The 7180-nt window shown below is 44.4% G+C and overlaps 2 long non-coding RNA genes across 2 annotated transcripts; one reads left to right on the plus strand and one right to left on the minus strand.

The window, feature by feature from the left end:
• The first annotated feature begins 1175 nt into the window (after positions 1-1175).
• On the plus strand, positions 1176-6579 carry LOC309350440. Its single transcript, XR_014160374.1, has 4 exons — positions 1176-1728; positions 2604-2790; positions 4033-5147; positions 5264-6579. It is a non-coding gene; the product is annotated as an uncharacterized lncRNA (long non-coding RNA).
• Positions 3736-7015, minus strand: LOC309350482. Its single transcript, XR_014160423.1, has 2 exons — positions 6897-7015; positions 3736-4834 (listed from the first exon to the last, which is right to left on the minus strand). It is a non-coding gene; the product is annotated as an uncharacterized lncRNA (long non-coding RNA).
• Between the last annotated feature and the right edge of the window lie 165 nt (positions 7016-7180).

Here is a 7180-nt window from a genome sequence, read left to right on the forward strand (position 1 = left end):
CTTTACTTACAATCTGCATTGAAAAATGATAGCCTTCTACAAACAAGGGAGGTTTTGAAATTGACCAGGGAGCTTAAGTGATTGAGGTTGTGTGACAGCTGCCTTTTGCATCTTGAGTCGAACTAACCCACCCAGTCCTTTGCTGAAGATTGCTAGTTGTCAAGGGGTTTGTGTAATATTTACGTAACAAGACACCAAATGAGTAGTAAAGACCAAGGGCAGAACACTCCCAGCTGGTTGACATTTTGCAGTGTCATTAAAACTGCATTCCACATGGAAAGCCTGGGAAATGCAGAGTGAGAACAAAACAAAAGCAGAAGTGTTAAGACCTTGTTTGCTTTTAGGATCAGCTAATGGCCACAGCAGGTGAGTAAACAAAATCAGGGTTTATTGGTTGTTGTAATGATGCAGGTAACATGCACCCAAGCTTATCTTTCCCATCAGTGGCCTGAAATCCATATGAACACAAGACCAGGAGCAGCTCTCAGTCCATCTGTATAAATGTGCCACCCACTACAGATGCATTCTGATGGACATTTACCTGGGAGCAAGCACCACAGAGTTCAGCAAGATTTGCTTTAGAGTAAAGATGCATGCGGGAGGCAGTGGAAGACAGGAGTGCCTGACGTGCTCTGGTCCATGGGGTCACGAAGAGTCAGACACGACTAAATGACTAAACAACAACAACAAAAGATGCATGTCCATGATCACTGCAGATGGTGACAGTAGTCACAAAATTAAAAGATGCCTCCTTCTTGGGAGAAAAGCGATGACAAACCTAGACAGCATCTTAAAAAGCAGAGACATCACCTTGCCAACAAAGGTCCGTATAGTTAAAGCTATGGTTTTCCCAGTAGTGACGTATGGAAGTGAGAGCTGGACCATCAAGAAGGCTGATCGCCGAAGAATTGATGCTTTTGAATTATGGTGCTGGAGGAGACTCTTGAGAGTCCCATGGACTGCAAGAAGATCAAACCTCTCCATTCTTAAGGAAATCAGTCCTGAGTGCCCTCTGGAAGGACAGATCCTGAAGCTGAGGCTCCAATACTTTGGAAGAGAAGACTTCCTGGAAAAGACCCTGATGTTGGGAAAGATGGAGGGCACAAGGAGAAGGGGATGACAGAGGATGAGATGTTTGGACAATGTTCTCGAAGCTACTAGCATGTGTTTGACCAAACTGTGGGAGGCAGTGGAAGACAGGAGTGCCTGGCATGCTCTGGTCCATGGAGTCATGAAGAGTCAGACATGACTAAACGACTAAACAACAACAAAAGATGCATGTGGTCAGAGTGTCAGGCAGGCAGCAGTAGGTTTCTGATGGCATGCTACAGCGGCAGCTTTCAGTTTCTGCCTGCATCTAAGGGGTGCAGCTGTTTCCATGGATTCACTATAGCAACCAAGCTGGGCAAAGTATGCCTTTGTTTGTTTTGAAGGCTGGGCTTCAGGGAAGGGAGAAAAATATGCCAGTCCTTCATTCTGCCTGTCAGCATTTTCACTGTGGTGCTAAGTGGGCCAAATCTGAATGCACTTTTTCATCTCCAAGGGGTGTGGGCTGAGAGGTGATTAAGTGCTCTGTAGTATAACCAACAGACAAGTCTTTCCTCTCTCCTTCCTATTTCAACTAAATTGAACCTCATCCTAAGCCTTAAATTGAAGGGGAGCATTAGGAAATGTGTGCAAAGGAGGAATGAGGAATGTGTGTTTCTCCCATCAACCCCAGCCAACATGGTAAGTGATCAAAGATTATGGGAGTTTAGTTTCAGCAACGTTTGGAGGGCCACAGATTTCCCCTCCCAGGTTAAAGATTGCAAAATGCTGGGTACTGGTGCTCTCTTTTCTGAACAATTTCCTGTTTCTCCACAAACTGCCCTTTATTGACATTGATGGTAATTCCTCCTCCCGGTCTTTCAGATTTGCTTCTGACCTTTTCATGGTCCTGTTATTTGTTTGACTTTGATCCATCTTGATACATCATAGACTTTGTTCCATAAAATTGTGCCTTGTTTGCCCTGACAAATGTCCCTGTAGCTCAAGGATGGGGAGTCTGTTTCTCTCTAGATGTTGTTGCACCACCAGACCGATCACACCTGTTGTTGGCTGAGGCTGATGTGAGCTGGCATCAAACAACGTCTGGAGGGCCTTCCAAGTTATTCATTAAAAAATATTTATAAAAAAGTATTTATATAGCGTATTTATTTATAAAAAGTATTTATATAGTGTCTCTTAGGCAAACATCTCATACTTTTCACAACCTTAATACAACAGAATGCATTAAAATCTTATAAATTAAACAAGCACTATTGATAGTCAGAATTGTTTTTACAATGAATGGTTGGCATCAATAACTAGCAAAAGCCTCAATAGAAAGGTAACGTTTCAACCTGTGCTCAGATTGCTCCAGTTTTGCTCCTCCTTCCTAGAGAATGGGATTAACCCTGAGTCAGCCCAACACATTTTGTGACGTGAGGTAAACTATGGAATGGTGCCCCACCACTATGTCTTTCTCCTACCAAGGAAAGGTTTTATGTCACATGCACCCAAGCACATGGGAAGAAAAGCCAGTGGTGTCCAGCTGTGCATGCACTTGCACGCTTTATTTCCAGTTAGGAGAATGTACCACTAGCTCCACAAGGACACCCGTAGACAAAGATGCCCTGTCGGTTTACTGACCTAAATGCAACGCACCACACAATGGGAAGAAGCAGGCACAAAAGCAAGGCTAACACAGACAAAAGGAAGCAGCTCGCCATTCCACACATCCTGGATTAAAGTGGAGACAGATTCAGGTAGGTAGCTGAAGACGATTCAGGTAGGTGTGAAGAATTGTGCATGCACACGAAAGCTCATACCAAGAACAAACTTAGTTGGTCTCTAAGGTGCTACTGGACTATATATATATTTCTAAAGTGGAGACACTCATTCACAAACCATGACTGGTAAGCCAAGACCAAACCTTGGATTCAGATTTTTGGTTTTATAGTGGTTTATTGCTCCTGCTCACTAGCTGGCAGCAAGCAAGCAAGAGTGCTTTGCAGATTGGCAGCAAACCATTATCGTGGTGATGTGTGAACGCAACCACTGCATGCTTCCCTCAGTTATGTAAATTAATGTCATTCCACTAGACTAAGCTAAAAGGACATAGGCAGAGTTACCAAAGTTTGACTTCAAAAAAGAAAACCAAGATATTTGGGCTAAGAAAACTCTGTGATCTTTCTGTATCAGACAGCTTATGCAATGTAACAACATAACGTACCCTCAGACCATTCTCTAGATGGAAAGGTATTCTAAAAATATGCATGATTAATCCAATTGCACATGCATCATACCGCTCTTACAAGTGTATCATGCAGACAAAAAATAAATAAGCTTCTGAGTCCATGTGTGAAGCTTTCCTGGCTAAAAATCACACTTTGCACAAATGCTTCTTTCTTACAGTATCAAGCAATCCTTTCAAATAACTAACAAAAGCCTGAGTTTGGAACAAAAACAAGTTTCACCTGATATCAGCAGCTCCTAACAGTCATCACTAAACAACTTTTTTTAGATTTCAGGTGTGATCTAACTTCAGTAATGGAAATCAAAGCATGCTTATATTGGTTTCTGTGACTATATTATTGATAATCTTGGGACTGACATGACAAAGTCATATTGGTAACATTTGATACAACAGTTGATCCATTGCTTCATAATGGCTTCCTGTGTTATATATAAAAGAACTATCAATAATACACGGAGCAAATCAGCAAAATTTTAAAAACAAGTATGTATACATAACTATATTACATGTCTGGGCGGGCTTGCTGGAATAAACAGAAGTCTTAGTAGGCATCTAAAACAATATATAGCTTTGGTGCCTGCCTAATGTTCAATAGGCAAGTTTTCAGAAGTACAAAAAAATAATAATAAACAAACCCCTAAGCGGAAAGTTTGTGTGTAATAGAATGGAATGGAGTATCCTGAAGAGGGCATGACTGGCTGGACACTTTGAACAGCTGCACTCCACACGACAACCTTTTTTCTTCTTTCTTGCAGGTCTTGTACATCTAAATAAGTTTTATTCGTAGGTGCTCAGACAGAACTGGCTAACATTTTGTGACAAGAGTCAGCACCCCCCAAATGCTACCATTCAAATAAATATTTGCTGAGCTAATGGACCAACAATAAGAGCGGTAACATTCCTTTCATGGTTCCTGAAAAGGAATGGGAAGCGGCATGTAAGGATTAGCCTTGTCCGTGGGCCGCTGTTACTTCCTGTGACCTCCCAGCATTCTTCAGCAACTGAGAAGGTATAGGACACTGAAACCAGGGTCATTCATGTCAGCTGTGCCTACTGTTTGCGAGGAGTCACATATAGCACTTGTGCATGGCAGAGTCAGCTGGAAATGTCAGAGCAAAAATAGGCTCAGCTTGCCTATTGTTAACTAGGTGCAAATTCCTGCTTTTCCTGTACAGTAGACATTGCTCAGATTGCTTAAGTGGGCCATTCACATTGTTCATAAAGAAAGAGTCTCCATTTCCCTTTTCACACCATTTCTGCCTGTAGTCTGAAAAATCTTTCACTTCCTGCTAGAGTGACTATATATAAAGGAGTGCACAGACACCTCTACTTTTAAGTAAGGCAAGAGCAGGCTGCTAGTTCTAAAACTGGCACTGTTAAGTGTTTGTAGGTCTGCAAGGGAACTGGTGGGGCAATTCCAAATTCTTGTTGTTCAGATAGACAGTTCCAGATCAGGTGCTTGTTGTGCAAAAAGCTTGCTAGCAACTGTTGACTCCACCCTGCCAGTAGTCAATAGCTGAATTAGGCATTGGGCCCAGGGCCAACAAGTAACTGCACCTTGAAGAACAAAAAGGAAAGGGTTACTACTTTTAACCAGTTGTGGGGAAAACAGCAGGGAAGAGCTATTGCCTTGATGCCCTGGTTGTGAGCTTTCTGGAAACATTCTAGCTCATGTGGGGAATTTCAGGAGTGGGAAGGCTCAAATCTTTATCTTTTGGAACTTTTCCCAAGCATCGCCCCTCACTGGACCTCTTTCACACCCCAAGTGCTTTAGTATTTTTTGCCTGGCTGGAATCAAAGGTATACCTAGGCTCCCTTGCACCCTTGGCAAGTAGATGTATCTGGACCTCCAAATCCGGGGGGGACCATGGTGCAGAAACGCTAAGAGTTTGCTTTTCATTGCCTTTCGCCTTTTGTGTGCCACCAGTGACCAGAAGCGTACCTAGGCTCTTTCTTCCCTCTGAGCCTTGCTCATATTTCTAACAGGGCTGCTGGCTGACTGGGGAGAGGGCCCTGTAAGGTTGCTGCAATACTGTCGGGCTGGCTCCTGGCCACTTTGAGGAAGAGTGGAGCAATTTTTGCGCCCCTCTGAGCCTGCACCCTTAGAGGACACCAGCCTGCCCAACCCCTAAGTATGCCCCTGACTGGAATGTGTCCTTGAGATAATGCCTCTTATTGGTCTGGATGGAGGACAGAAATGTGTGTGCAAGTAAAATATGCAATTGTTGCTCTTCTCACTTTTGCCTCTGACGCCATGTAGCCATCGGAAGGTTGCTCAGGAACGGAAAGTGGTCCATGGGTTGAAAAAGATGCTGGTCACTGTGGTAAAGAGGATGCTGGCCTGGCTGGAATGAGCAGGGCTCTTTTGGTTCTGATGCATGGTGACCCAAGAAACTAGCAAAAACAATAGGTTACCAAACCCCTGGTGGACTAGTTATATGGCTGTATAGGCCTGTCTCAAGAAGATGTAGAAGCTGCCTATAATATCGTATCACAGCTATGGTGATTTAGGTGATATTTGAATGGAGATACAACCTGACAAAAGCATCTTACAACATGCATCTGCCTTGCATCTGCTCTATGCTCAGAGTGCCTGCTTTTCACCCTAGGCCACTGGTGTCTGCCCAGATTGACAAGAGTGTATGTGACTGAAGAGGATCATATTTCCACACACCCACTTCACCAGTTTGGTCCAAACAGCTCAACAAAGATTCCAAGTTGTCTGCAGACACAGGCATAAGAAACTGGATAAACCAGACCACCCCTCCTATTTTTAGTGTGCTAATTAGAAGGCCCGCAGAGCTGCCTTGGGAACTGGAGATGTGGTGCTTTGGTAAAAGGGTGCTTAACCCTTTTCAAAAACCCGTAATCCCATTAAAGTAGGAATTCTAAAATCTGGAACTCAGCACCATAAGAGAGGGAAAGGGGTAGGCAAAGTAGATATCTGCGTCTATGTGGTCATACAAGCCTAATCCCTCATCACCACAGCCCCCAATACTGAAAATATGAATATAAAGTACCGGCACTCATGACAATGAAATGCTATTATTTGGAGCAGGCTATTATTTGGAGCTGAAGAAAGGCTCTCAAGAGCAGGTTGCAAACATGACAATCCCTGCTATCACGTTTACCATCAAAAAGACACAACACGAAAAGGAAAGTCAGTGAGAGGGAGGAAAAAAAGCAAATGCAGACACTAGTTCTTAGTTATGCAAGTTATTGGACGGGTCAAATGGACAGGCACAATCCCTATGTGTGGTTGTAATGGTTCAAGTGTTGGACTGGGACCTGGAGACCAGGGTTCAAATTCTCCACTCGGCCATGAAAGATCACATCACATGCTACGTTGGGCACCTAGCCTACCTCACAGGGTTTTTGTGAGGATGGCGAGTATACCTCGTGCACCACCTTGAACTGCTTGGGAGGAGAAAAGGTGGGATATAAATGCAACCGTCTTTGCCCAAGCCGATTCACTCTCGATTTAAATCAAAATGTGTGGCGTGGCGACAGAGGAAACGTTTCAAACATCTGACATGGGGCGGGGGGGGGTGTATCCCATCCACCCGGCTAAGCGTGAAAGATTTAAAGCTGTAAAGCCCATTGAATTCAGTGGACCGACTTAAAACGCAGGAGAGGAAGCGACATACAAAGACGGACAACCTCGCAGCTTTTCGAGCTAGTGAGGCGTACATACTCGACGCATGCGCAGAAAAACAGTATTTCCCCCCTCCCCTCAGGCGAGCGTCTCTCTCTCTCAATCCAGGAGGCCGGGGCGGGGGGGCCGCGTTTGGTAATTGAACAGCCGTTAACGGCCATAAGGAGAGCTTGCGCGCGCAGCCCACGGGTTTGCGCTCGAGCCCAGAGCTCTGCAGCGCATGCGCGCGGTCCCCATCTCCTTGCTCC

This window comes from Podarcis erhardii, assembly GCF_964252035.2.
Source record: "Podarcis erhardii genome assembly, chromosome: 9".
Lineage (NCBI taxonomy): Eukaryota > Metazoa > Chordata > Lepidosauria > Squamata > Lacertidae > Podarcis > Podarcis erhardii.